Source organism: Peromyscus californicus, unplaced genomic scaffold (genome assembly GCF_007827085.1).
Source record: "Peromyscus californicus insignis strain IS unplaced genomic scaffold, ASM782708v3 Scaffold_21__1_contigs__length_65335640, whole genome shotgun sequence".
In the NCBI taxonomy this organism is placed as follows: Eukaryota; Metazoa; Chordata; class Mammalia; order Rodentia; family Cricetidae; genus Peromyscus; species Peromyscus californicus.
The window spans coordinates 20,299,225-20,313,873 of NW_026294514.1; the positions used below are offsets into that span (position 1 = coordinate 20,299,225).

Here is a 14,649-nt window from a genome sequence, read left to right on the forward strand (position 1 = left end):
AGTTATCAGTACTGTGCATGTTTTGCTGGCAATTTGATATTTGCTATTTTTTTATTTTTGTTCTTGGCTTCCAGTGTGCAAGGCTAGACTCATATTGAGTAATATATGAAAAGCCAAACCGGGTGTATTGGTATATAACCTTAATCCTAGTACCCTGGGGAGGCAGAGGCAGGCAGATCTCTGTAAACTCAAGGCTAGTCTGGTTTATATAGTGAGTTCCATGACTGCCTGAGCTACATAGTGAGATCCTATCTCAAAAACAAATAAACAAACAAAAGAAATGTATAAAAACCAATGGCTACAGCTCTCTAAGTGACAAATTCTACCAGAGAGGATGTCACAATTATATTATTGCCCAGTGTCATCCTCACTTTTGTTGTTTAACTTGTCTGACATTTAATTAATGAGTACATACAATTTTGTTATTATTATTGTTGTTGTTGTTGTTGGTGGTGGTGGTGGTGGTGGTGTGTGTGTGTGTACAACGCACATTTGCGGGCATAGCTTGCATGTGGATGTCGGAGGACGACTCTGTGGAGTTGGCTGTCTTCTTCCACATTCACGTGGATTCTGGGAGTGGACCTCAGGTCATCAGGCTTGTGCAATAAACACTAACCACAGAACAATCTCACCGGCCCTGCAAGTACTTATCAGGAAAACAAAATAGTAGAAAGTTGGAGGTTTTTTTTTTTTTTTTTAAATCTGTATTTTTATTTTGCAATACAATTCAGTTCTACATATCAGCCACGGATTCCCCTGTTCTCCCCCCTCCCGTCCCCCTCACCTTCCCCCCAGCCCACCCCCCATTCCCACCTCCTCCAGGGCAAAGCCTCCCCCACAGACTGAGATCAACCTGGTAGACTCAGTCCAGGTAGGTCCAGTCCCCTCCTCCCAGGCCCGAGCCAAGCGATCCTGCATAGGCCCCAGGTTTCAAACAGCCAACTCATGCACTGAGCACAGGACCCCGTCCCACTGCCTGGATGCCTCCCAAACAGATCAAGCCAATCAACTGTCTCACCCATTCAGAGGGCCTGATCCAGTTGGTGACCCCTCATCCATTGGTTCATAGTTCATGTGTTTCCATTTGTTTGGCTATTTGTCCCTGTGCTTTATCTAACCTTGGTCTCAACAATTCTCACTCATATAAACCCTCCTCTTTCTCGCTAATTGGACTCCCGGAGCTCCACCCGGGGCCTAGTCATGGATCTCTGCATCCAGATACCTCAGTAGTTGGATGGGGTTTCTAGCATGACAATTAGGGTGTTTGGCCACCCCATCACCAGAGTAGGTCAGTTCGGGCTGTCTCTCGACCATTGCCAGCAGTCTGTTGTGGGGGTATCTTTGTGGATTTCTGTGGGCCTCTCTAGCACTTTGCTTCTCCCTATTCTCATGTGGTCTTCATTTACCATGGTCTCCTATTCCTTGTTCTCCCTCTCTGTTGTTGATCCAGCTGGGATCTCCCGCTCCCCCAAGCTCTCTTTCCCTCGATCCTTGCCTGAACATCAGAAATTGGAAGAAGCAGAAGAAAACAGCCTTATGAAATGGAAGGAAGTTGGAGTTTTTAAGTGAACTTGGTCATATTCCATGTAAGAATCCATTATGTATACGTACATATGTGTATGTGTGTGTATATAGATGCATAATAATATATAGTTATTATTATATATAATTGTGGTTAAAGACAGTAATTTGTTTTAGCCTAATAAAAGTCTTCCCCATACATTGTAACAACAGAGATTGAGACTCTCAAAATATCAACAGTTCACCTGTTTACAACTGATCTGCCACCAATTGGTCTCCTCAGCTCATGTATTGGCTTGATTTACTGAATCGTCTTGCTCAGGAGAGGCTTTAATTAATTAAATAATTTTTATTTTTCAGTGCTAGAAATGCTTGTGCACGCTAGGCAAGCCTTCTACCACTGAACTACACTGTTAGCTCAGGACAAACACTTTCTAAATCATGATTTTTAAACTGACAAACAAAAACCATGTTCATGAACGAGGTACCAGGTATTTTTCCATCTATATCTACACTATGCGAACGGGTTACACAGATTTATTTTAAACTTTCATCACTTCCTTATGGTGAAAATATTCCTCCTTTTAGTTCAAAGAGTTCTGAACACACAGTAACTGTCTGTGGTTGTCATACTATATGTACCCACACACTAGGGCTTCTGATACTCCCTAACTCCAATATAGTCCATTGCTCAACCTTCATCTATCCCTACCTCCCTGCTACTCTCCCCAGGCACTGGTAACCTTCGACACTCAACTTTAATCACATCCTCTCTCTGTGTCTGCCTCTGTCTGTCTGTCTGTCTCTCTTTGTGTGTGTCAGGTTGGCATTGAAACTGCAGTGATCCACTTGCTCAGATTCCCAAGTATTGGGTTGATAACCACGTATAACCACATCTAGCTGAGATCATTGTATTTTGTATTCATATGTAAGATTACTCAGTGCTCGTCTTTCTGGCTTCAAGAGAATTTTTTTTTTCAAGCCTGACCTTAATTATATTTTTGAGTACAAATTTTATAGTCAAATAATGTTTAACTTTTCTTCAAATTTTCATTTTTTGCTAACATTGTTGTTACCTTATGCCTACCTTTCTAAAAAAAATTTTTTTTTCTTTTTGGTGATTCAGGTTTAAAGTAATAATTATTCAGACATGATTTGTTGCAAAATTTTTGTTTCAAGCTTTATTTGATGTGTGATTTAAGAGATGTTAGCTATACCTTATTTTTGTTGTTATTGTTGTTATTTTTGTTTTTTCAAGACAGGGTTTCTCTGTGTAGCCCTGGCTGTCCTGGAACTCTCTCTGTAGACCAGGCTGACCTCGAACTCACAGATATCTGCCTGCCCCTGCTTCCCAAGTGCTGGGGTTAAAGGTGTGTGCCACTACCAACTGGCCTAGTCATACAATTTTATTTGTATGTGTGAGTGTGTCTGGATTGTGTGTAAAGGCACTATGTGCATACACTGTTGTGCAATTTTAAACCTAGAATACACGTGGTCATTGTGAGATTTACTTCTCTACTCAATGCTTATTAGGAGATGGACCTTATACCCAAAACACACCTACCCCCTGGATAGACTCTGACAACAGTTCCCTAACTGTAGGTAGAGTTTTCCTGCCTGGCCCACAGTCAGGGCAAATCTCTCTCACCTGCCAGTCCCACAGCCGTCAGACCCGACCAAGTAAACAGTTTCAAACTGTATGGCCATGGCAGGCTTCTTGCTAACTGTTCTTTCAGCTTAAATTAATCCATTTCCATTAATCTATACCTTGCCACATGGCTCGTGGCTTACCGGCATCTTCACATGCTGTTTGTCATCGTGGCAGCTGGCAGTGTCTCTCTGACTCAGCCTTCCACTTCCCAGCTTTATTCTCCTCCTTGTCCCGCCTACACTTCCTGCCTAGCCAATGGCCAATCAGTGTTTTAATTATTGACTAATCAGCAACACATTTGACATACAGAACATCCCACAGCACTTCCCCCCCTTTTTTTTTAAAAAAAAAAAGGAAGGTTTTAACCTTAACAAAGTAAAATTACATATAATTTGGGAATTTGGGCGTAGCTTCTCTTACTACTTCCTGCTGGAGGGGGGCGCTGTATCTTATGGGGATACAAAGAAAATTTTAGGATCATGGAAAAGTCCATGAGGGTGTATCGTCTGAGCCAGTTGCCTTCAAACCATTCTGGATGTTGGATCATCTGGGCCATGGTGTCATCGGAGACCTTTCAGGGGGTCTTGGCTGGTCAAACCTGATGTATCTTAATCTGGAACAAATCCATAGCCTCTGGCTTTCTGTGGAAACAAAAGCAGAGTCTCCTTTCCAAAGTAACATATCCTTATATCCAAATTTTGAAGTCAAGGTACCTTTAAAATATACATATTGGCATAACTCAACAGCTTTTACAATCAAATGTTTTTCTGCAGTTAAAAGTCCCAAAGACAACACAATGCAGATTCTCTGTGTAATATCCATTTTTACGTGGCTTATTTTTTATACTACCTTTACTGTCTCTTTAAAGACTTTATTTTTTAAAACTATGTTTCTATAACTCTATATATCATCTTTTTTGTCTCTTTCAAGCCTACGTATCTTTTACACACATTGTAAACTATTACATCTGAATCTGTCTTATTGTGAATCTATTGCCTTAAACTGCAGCAGCTGTGGCTGCTGGATCCACCCACCTCAGCTTCCCAACATGGCCATGGTTTACCGCCAGCTCTGGGAGCTATCGGGGGTCTATGCTTTTAGCCAAGCAGCATGTAGCCCAGAAACCTCCCCTTTTGCTCTGCACCAGCAAAGGCTAAATCCACTATGCAGCTCAAAGTGCCACTTGCAAAGGCCTCATTCCCGCCATAGGCAGGTCGAGCACGCACGCTAGGAACCCGCCAGTAGCTCAAACCAGCAGCTGCCGCTCATTTGAGAGAGACAATTAGGAACTGTTTTTAGCTCCATTTTAGAATCTTTTCTCAGGTTTTTAGGTGGAAACTCTTGCCACCACGTTGGACGCCATTTGTAGCTAGAGTTTTCCTGCCTGGCCCACAGTCAGGGCAAATCTCTCTCACCTGCCAGTCCCACAGCCGTCAGACCCGACCAAGTAAACAGTTTCAAACTGTATGGCCATGGCAGGCTTCTTGCTAACTGTTCTTTCAGCTTAAATTAATCCATTTCCATTAATCTATACCTTGCCACATGGCTCGTGGCTTACCGGCATCTTCACATGCTGTTTCTCATCGTGGCGGCTGGCAGTGTCTCTCTGACTCAGCCTTCCACTTCCCAGCTTTATTCTCCTCCTTGTCCCGCCTACACTTCCTGCCTAGCCAATGGCCAATCAGTGTTTTAATTATTGACTAATCAGCAACACATTTGACATACAGAACATCCCACAGCACCTAACACAGGCACTGTATTTTCTAACAGTTCCCTCCCAGATGTGCGCTTCCTACCATAGACTCTGCATCACCTGAATTAAGACTTTGATACTCTTTTCTTACATACAAGTCAGTCATAAGAATCTGAATATTTTTTAATCTAAGTATATGGCTTACAAATAACTAAGATATAATTAAAATAGTGCTGTTTATATTAGAATAACCATTTTTATAAATAAAATAGAATTGTCCACTGGTTAGTTTTTCTTGGGATTTTCTTCAATGAATACGCTCTTTGAATTATGTTATTAATTCCAAGGCCTATATTAACACTTTGCTTTGCATGCAGAAAGCCTTTACAGTCTTGAAAGGGATGAAGGGCAAGGGAGTTTTACCTTTTCCAAGAAAAAAAATTGATTTTTTTATATTTAGATGAAAAACAGAAACAACAAATATACGTAATCTTGATGTTCTATTAACTCACCCAAATTGTTTGACATTAGTAATGGCAACAAATAGTGACAATTTCTGCACTAAAGTCTCAAATACTCAAAATTGGAAACAGGGAGACCATATTTTCATATTAAGGGAATGTCTTGTGATTGCTAGATACCCAAGTCCCTTTATTTTATCTCACAGATTTATGGATTCATAGATAATAATGTGCTGGTGTGAGTTTTTCTTCTTGAAATCCCAGATAATGAGTGACTTTTATGAAGTGAAAGGAATCTAACACCATCTCTTCACTATTTATACTAGGCTTGACCATGTAGCTGAAGTATTACTTGAGCACCCCAAGTCCATAACCCAGTTTAATTCAGAGGAAAATATGAATCAGACTGAAATTGAGGGGTAGTCTACAAATAGTTGATAAGAACACCTTTAAATTTTCAATGTTACCAAAAGTAGGGAAAGGCTGAGAAACTGTCAGCCTAGAGAGACATAACAAAATGGGATGAAGTCATCTGATCTTACTTAGGGTGCTGGGATAAAGGAGACATTAGCTAAAAACGATGTACCAATATTGTCTTGTTGATAGAAACACATGTGATACATGTGTTCTGCTGATAACTATTTACGGGGCCCGTAGGATTGTTTACTGGTTAGTATTTGCTGAGCAAGCCTGATGACCTGCATCCCATCCCCAGAATCTGAGTTACGAAAGAAGAGAACAAACTCCACACGGCTGTTCTCTGACATCTGCATACAAACTGTGCCCACAAATGTGCATTATACACTATTGATGTTGTTTTTTCTCTTTTGGAGGGCCTACCACCCAGCTCTCAAATAAATCGTGCACGGAGGCTTATTCTTAATTATAAATGCCTGGCCTTAGCTTGGCTTGTTTCTTGCCAGCTTTTCTTAACTTAAATTAGTCCATCTACCTTTTGCCTCTGGGCTCTTACCTATCTCTATTTCTGTATACCTTTCATTATTTCTTATTCCATGTCTGGCTATGTAGCTGGGTGGCTGGCATCCTCCTCTCCTTGTTCTTCTGCTCTTTCTTTCTTCTCCCAGATTTCTCCTTCTATTTCTTCTCCCTGCTTGCTAGCCCCACCTATCCTTTCTCTTGCCTCGCCATTGGCCATTCAGCTCTTCATTAGACCATCAGGTATTTTAGACAAGCACAGTAACACAGCTTTACAGAGTTAAACAAATGCAACATAAACAAAAGTAACACACCTTAAAATAATATTCCCCAAAAGTACACAAACACACAGAGAGTAATACATTATAGCAACACATGGCACAGCTGGGCCATGATGAAGTTAAGTAGAAGTTTGTGCTCAAAACTCCCTAGGGAACCTACTAATGTAAGGTGTTCTCCCTGGAGGAAACAATAAGATACATGGGAATCCCCTGAATTTTATTCTTACCTTTTGTTGATATATCCTCAAATAAAAATGTTTCATTATATTTTTTTAAGAAAGTAAAACAAATATGGAATGATTCAACCTAAAACTTAGCAAAAAGAAGAAGGAAGGGAGAGAAAAAGAAGTACATAATTTCCTTCCTACTTAGTAAATTGTCTTTGTATATCTGTATATTATCGTGTAATAAACATTCTAAAAATAGTACTATTGAACAAATGTGTATGTTTGTCATTTACATATCATTAGTCACACACAGAGATCACTTGTGTAAAAGTAATTTAGAGGCCTTTAGAAATTATAATGCTGATTGAGTTGAAGATGGTAATCAGAATTAAAGTGGAATTTCTCTATGGACCCACATACGGGGCTATGTGACACTGACTTGTGAGGGCAGAAAGGGCAACAGCTGAGGATTCATGTTCTTAGGGGCAGCTGATGACTGTCTAAATCTCCCTCCCAAGTGTTCCTTATGTGTAACTGTACCATTTGCTGTGGTAGTGTTTTTAGACGCTTACCAAAGCTCAGGGGAATGACCGAGGACAGCACAGGCACCGTGGCTCACCACATGGTTAAGCCCTGCCACATGCTAATCCATTTCTTATTTGATTCAGATAGAATACTTTCTTGTCTTCTGTTTAAGACTCTTGGGCCTAGGAACTGAAACAACCAGCATTCCCTTTCATTTCCCTGGCTTATACAACAGCCTTGCATACATAGCCACGGACAAGGCAATGGCTAGAACGTATTTATCTCATACATGCTGTTCAGTTGTTTTAAGCCTGGTGTATATTAGAGTATGCATCAGAAATGTAGTATTATTATCAGGTAACAGTGGGTGAATAAATTGGAGTTCATTCCTGTTCTCTTGGGAAACTGACAAGAACATTGGGAGAAGATAAAAACGGGGCTCTGAAGGGCTGGAGAGATAGCTCAGAGGTTAAGAGCACTGGCCACTCTTCCAGGGGTCCAGAGTTCAATTCCCAGCAACCACATGGTGGCTCACAACCATCTATAATGAGATCTGATGCCCTCTTCTGGCCTGCATGCATACATGTGGGCAGAATACTGTATACATAATTAATAAAAATCCCCCAAAAAAGAGGAAAAAATGGGCTTTGATAGCACAGGATTAGAAAGACTGAATTCTTGTCATTAATAAAGGCGACTGTGAGTCCACCGAGGCTGGTTTTGACGGCAGTCAGTTCCGGGTAGCAGCCAGGATAGCAGATCACGCTGGACTGGAGGAGCTTGTGTGACCTCAGGGAGAGCATGTGCGGGGCCTCAAGCAGCAGAGAGCCATCACCAAGCAGATAGAGAAGGAGGTGGCCAAATTCGTGAAACTGAAGGCCCGGGTGGGCCATGATGAAATCACAAGTGTGTGCTCAAAACCCCCAAGTGTATAGGAGATTAGAGTCTATGGAAGATGGCGTTTGATACTACCATCCACGGCTTTAACGTCAAGTTGGACTGATAGACCTGTGTCTGAACTATGGGGAGCCCTGATTGGAAAGTGCAGAGATGATGCTAAGCTTGTCTGTGACCTGAAGGAACAGCTGCTGTCCTTTTCTCATGACCTCACTATCTCTTTTGCTCCATATTTGGCATGAATAAACTGATCAACATGAACCACCACATAGCTAAGGTGTATTGCTGGGTTAACCCAGCTATGACCCAAGGCCATTATGATGAATTCTACAGGTGTAATTTTGACATTGCTAGTCAGTTTGACTCTCTGAGTCCTGATTCAGAAGGCTTAAAGATCATGTGTGAGATCCCGAGTTCACTTCAGAGAGGCAACTTCCTGGTCAAGGTAAATGATCTGTGCATCCTGGGTGAAATGTATGCCATCTGTGGTGCTCCTGATAGCAAGTTCCGTACCATCTGCTCCTCGGTGGACAAGCTGGATAAGGTATCCTAGGAGGACAGGAAGTATGACATGGTGGAAAAGAAGGGTTTGCACCCGAAGCAGCTCAGATCTTTGGAGACTATGTCTGGCAGTGTGGTTGGGTGTTCTGCTCTAGGATCCTAAACTGTCCCCAAACAAGCAGGTATTCAAGGGCTTGGAAGATCTAAAGCTGTTATCTGAGTACCTCACCCTGTTTGGCACTGATCACCAAATCTCCTTTAACCTGTGCCTTGCTTGAGGGTTGAACTACATACTATACTGGGTTCCTCTATGAAGCAGTGCTACCACAAACCCCAACCCAGGCATGAAAAGAACCTTTAAGTGTGGACAGTGTGACAGTATACTTGCTGGAGTACATAACAATGGGCCAGCAGGCATGTTTGACCCTAAAAGATGCAAGATGCCATGTACAGGGCTCAGCTTTGGAACAGAGGTGACCTTCTCCATTGTTGAGCAAAGATTAGAGGCTTTGGAGGACATGATATGGACCGCAGAGACACAATGCTTCTGGCATCCACACAGAAGCTGCAGTAGGAGAGATTGAAGCTTTTTTCAGAGCTGTGGGATGCTGGGGAAAGGACCAGGCAGATGCCATAACAGGCTGCTCAGTCTTCTCTCAGAGATCAGGCCTCAATTTCAGTTTCCTGCGACTTGAGCAAGCAGTTTCTGGGAGGGCTGTAAACAAAAGACATAGTCCTTGCAGTAGCTCCTTTTCTGCATGTACTCTGACTGCTCAAGATTCAGCCAGTTGTTCACTGTCTGGGACCCCTCACCAACTTAGAGCTACGTGCATGGGTCAATGCGAACGTGCTAGGCCAGCCAGCCTCCATGGCAGCTCAAGGACAAAGCCTGGGACTTGTCCAGGCCTGCCTCCGAATTATAACTGTAAGCCCCAAGCAGTAAATTCAAAGGTTACACACCCTCACCCAATCATATGATGCCAAGGCTTGTACCACCCCGCTTGCGGTTTTTCCCTTTAAAAACCCCTCACCCTGAGAGCTCAGGGCTGTCCTCCTCCACCCGCTGTGTCGAGTGTTGGACACAGACCAAGCCTGGGCTTGCTTGTTATCAATAAACTCCTGTGTGTTTTGCATTGGATATTGGCTCTGTGGTGTTCTTGCTCGGGGGTCTTGAGACACGGGCCCAATACAGGCTGGGCTTCTCTACAAGAAGAACCCAAAGTTACTGAACCAGCAGTAGCACTTTGAGGAAGCTGGTATTCCACTTGTGGCCATCGCCAGCGAGCAGGAGCTCAAGGATGGTGTTGGTGTCATGAAGCTCAGTTCAATGACTTGCAGGGAAGAGGTACACATGCAAAGAAGAGAGAGACCTGTGGAGGAGATGGGAAGTAGAATAAGTCAGCGCCCCTGAAATCTGCTGAGCTGAGTGAACTAACAGAGGAAAAAGGACTGGTGTTATTTGGGATAAAACAAAACCGCATATGTACTTAAATAGTTTGCATATCCCTGTCCTAGCAGAAGACTGAGGGATGGTCAGAACAGAGGATTTTTGTTGTTATTATCTTATTGTTCGTAACCACTGATGATGATGATGATGATGATGATGATGATGATGATGATGATAATGATGATGGCCAGGTATTATACTTTCTCTGTGGGTGGCAGTGGAGTGTAGGTGGGTTAATCAAGTCTCTGCCTCTTGAGCTCCTGGGATGGACCTAAGATGGTCTCATTGAAGAGCCACACACTAAATGGAACAGATGACTCCCTACAGCCTATCATCAAAAGTCCCAGAATTGGGTTGACAATCAGAAGAAGAAAGGAGGGGAAGGATTCTAGGCAAAACAAGAAAGAAATTTACACTACTCCTTACAGAGACTCATGTGCAATAAATGTGGCTAGTATCAGGAAATATAAAGCTAATTAAGAAAATAGCTTTAAAATGTTAGGGTAAGATGGCAAAATGTAGTAGCTGTACCAGTTGTCCTTTCTGAAGGCTGGGAGAGAGGGGGCAGGTGTTAAAACTTCAAAACTCATCTTGGCTAGGTATGTATCCTCAGAGTAAAGTAGGAATCCCATATATCCAGCAGATTGGAAGGCCAAGTACAGCGACAGCAATTTTTAAAAAATATTTTTGAGACATCAAAGTGAATAATGGATTTTTACCTGTGGTTAGCGCACGCCTGTGAGGAAAGAGGAGTCAGTATATGGATTTCCACTTTGTAATGAAAACATTGGCGAGGAGAGACACTGACTAGCTCAGTATCAGAAGTTCGTTTTATAATTGTTTTCTTCTCTCAATCATTCACTCAAGTACCCAGACTTGTATGCATGTAAACTCATGGGAATACTTCCTCAGAGCACAGATCTTATAACTTTCCTCAAGAGTGAGGTTATTAAAAGAGTAAAGTCTAGTCTTCTTGAGATAGAACTGTATAGTAGTTTCTGGGAGAAAAGGTATTGTTGGCTAATGAAATACTCAGTGTGGTGATTTGAATGAGAGATGATTTGGATATTAGAACACTGGGTCCAGTTTATTTCCTTGTCTGATCTGTCTGCAAATCACAATCCCCATTTGGATGAAATCTACATGGAAATCACGTCTTCTTATTGACTTTTCCCCCTTAAATTGAGTAGAATTCATGATTCTGAACATCCCAAGCTCTACAGGGCAAAATTTGTTAAATCACACACTATTCCAACCTCAATTTGTCTCCTCAGGAATCAGACCACATTTGTGATTGATCCAGATAATGATTATGTAGTTCACACAACCCCAGCTCACAGTCACAGCAGGTGCTGAAGGGTTGAATTGTTCCATATCAGAGTATTGGCTTGGGAGAGCTGGCTTGCTATTAGCTAGCTGTGTGATGGCTGGCATTATTTTTAGCTTCAAGGAGGCATAAATATAAAGTCAGACAAATGAAGAGGGTGAGATCCAATGTCTATTTTTTTTAGTTGAAGAATTCTATAGTGTTTGTTTGCTTTTAAAAAGTAGTCACTCATTGGAAGTTAATGTATGTCATCTCTTCTAATCCTATAGCAACTCCCATCAGGCGTCATTCCACCTTACAGACTAAAAGACTCAAGAGGCACAAAGCAGTACATTAGCTACACACAGGAAAAGAGTCAAAATCAGAAACAGAATTTCAATGCAATCCAATCCCTAAGCTCTTAATTATTGCTTCATATTAGCTAAAGGAAGGATAATTACATGTGAAGAAATATAGGTATGATGTGTTATTTATTCACTTAGAATAGACTATAATAACATGTTAGCAGAGTGGCAAGGTGGCTCAGGGATAAAAGCATCCCCTGCCAAGCCTGATGACCTATGAACTTGGCCCCACATAAAGGAAAGAGAGAACCAATCAATAAATTGTTCTCTGACCTCTATGTGAGTGTGCACCCACATATACCATACAAATAAAATTCAAAAAGAGAATAATATGCCAGATTATACAAATGATCACTAGGTTATCCTTCAGAGGGAATAGGGCTCCGGGAAGAGAAAGAACTTCCAAAGCACTGTGAGTATGAAGGGTGAAGATCTTGGGTGGGTTGGGAACCAGGATCTGGAGGAGCACACAATGGTCAGACACTCATCATCCAGAGAAAAACTCTTATACATATGATTCAGCCACTGAAGCACTCACGTGGAACTTACAGAACTCCAAATGATGGCCAGCAAGGCTGGACTTCCTCTGCCCTCTCCCTCCCTCTAAACCCCCTCTAGTTCTCTCACGTTGTTGGCCATGCTGTATTCATCCTTACCTTCCCGCTCAGGCCCGCCACTGTCTTACCCTTTGCTGGGATACTTTCCTGTGCACCCTTGGTGGCCACCTCCTCAGATCATTTCGATTTTAATCCACAGATGACATCTTTAGAAAGGTCTTGTTTTAATTCAAGCATCCCCCTACAATACTATGTGATAGATTTAGCCTTTGCTGATACACACACACACACACACACACACACACACACACACACACACACACACACACAAAGAGGTTTCTGGGCTACATGCTGCTTTGATAGAAGTGTAGTTCCACTGCTTCTCAGAGTCAATGGACATCATGGTTCCCAGAGCTGGCGGTGAATTATCTCTGCCATGTTAAAAATCTGAGGTGGGTGGAGTCAGCAGCCAAGGCTGCTGCTTTACTACTAACCACTGCAGTTTAAAGCAATAGGGTCACAATAAAACAGATTCAGATAAAATAAACCTCTAAATGGTTTCCAATGTATGTAAAAATATACGTAGGCTTAAATAAGAAAAAAATATAGACAGTTATATAAAGAAATAGTTTTAAAAAATAAAGTCTTTAAAGAGACAATAAAGGTAATATGAAAAATAAGCCACGCAAGGATGGATATTACACAGAGAGTCTGGATTATATTGTCTTTGGGATTTTTAACTACAGAAATACATTTGATTGTAAAAGCTGCTGAGTTAAACCAATATATATATATTTTAAAGATATCTTGATTTCAAAATTTATGTCTAAGGATACACTGCTTTGGAAAAGAGGTTCTGCTTTTGTTTCCACAAAAGATGAGAACCTATGGATTGCTTCCAGGCTCATATGGTTTGATCAAGGAAGACATCCTGAGAGGTCTCCAGATGATCCAATTTCCAAGTCAGCTTCAGGGCACCTGGCTCAGACAATGCAATGTCACAGACTACTCCAGTCAGAACTTGACCATAATTATTAATTTTCTCAGGATCCCCATAAGATTACCAGTGCCCACAACCAGCAGGAAGTAGTATGAGAAGCTATGCCCAAATTCCCAAAATGTTGTTTATAAATGTTTATTTCTATTTAAAGGGGGTTGATTATAAAGACATTCTCTTTCTAAAGAAGAAAAAGGGATAGTGTAGATATAATAGGATGAAAGGGTAGATTGTTGAATCTACTTTTAAAGAGCAACAACTTGTTTGAAATGTTTACAGTGCTATGGATTTTAGTTTATTGATACAAATTTAAAGTTAATTTTGTTATACTGTATGTATATTTCTACTCTTGTTTAAAGTATTTTGTTTGTTCCACTCATATAAGTGTATAGTTGAGAAATACAGATTAATAATTAATCATCTATGATAATCAAACTTATAGTCATGTTAGTTAAGTTTTCTAAATATACAAAGATATATTTCAATTAGGTAGGTAATCTTCAAACACTTCAAAGATCTACAGAATATGGTATTTAAAATGTTTTAAAAACTTAGACTTTCTGGATAGTGAAACACATCTGCTCCTGGCAGTACCAATTTACTTCAAAGAGTAAGATGGGCATCGAAGACACTCCATATGGAATTTATCTTCTTCTTGGCAAAAATAGCCATTTGGGCAAGAAACTATTCTTGCCTGGACTGCTTGACAAAATGTTGTATCGACTGGACATACAGGACCCACAGGAAGGTGACCACTGAACTTTGCAAGGCAAGATGGTCCTTTGGGTTCCTGCTTCACAGAAGAAACTGTCAGACATTCTACAGGACACAGAGAAAAGTGACTGAAAGACTCTAGGCCTGTGGGCTTAAGATGGATGCCCCAAGCCGGGCGGTGGTGGCGCACGCCTTTAATCCCAGCACTTGGGAGGCAGAGCCAGGCGGATCTCTGTGAGTTCGAGGCCAGCCTGGACTACCAAGTGAGTTCCAGGAAAGGCGCAAAGCTACACAGAGAAACCCTGTCTCGAAAAACCAAAAAAAAAAAAAAAAAAAAAGATGGATGCCCCAACATTGCAGAGGAACTCTGGATGACTGTCCAGGCAGCCAGCTGTCTCTGTCATTCTAGATTTTTGGAAGTTGCTTACAATGCATTTCCTGTTTACTTAGGTAATATTATATCCTTCAGAGGTCTTTGATGTAGTTGAAGACTAGATAGTTATAATTTTCCTTGCTTATGATAAAAGATAAATTAGATATGAAACTTTAGACTCACAAATATAGGATAGATAAAATATTTTCTTTAATTTTACAAAATACAAATAGACTAGATATTGTACCTGTAATTCT

At 41.3% G+C, this 14,649-nt stretch overlaps 1 pseudogene; it reads left to right on the forward strand.

The window, feature by feature from the left end:
* The first annotated feature begins 1,990 nt into the window (after positions 1-1,990).
* On the forward strand, positions 1,991-13,299 carry LOC128118017 (histidine--tRNA ligase, cytoplasmic-like; annotated as a pseudogene).
* The last annotated feature ends 1,350 nt before the right edge of the window (positions 13,300-14,649 follow it).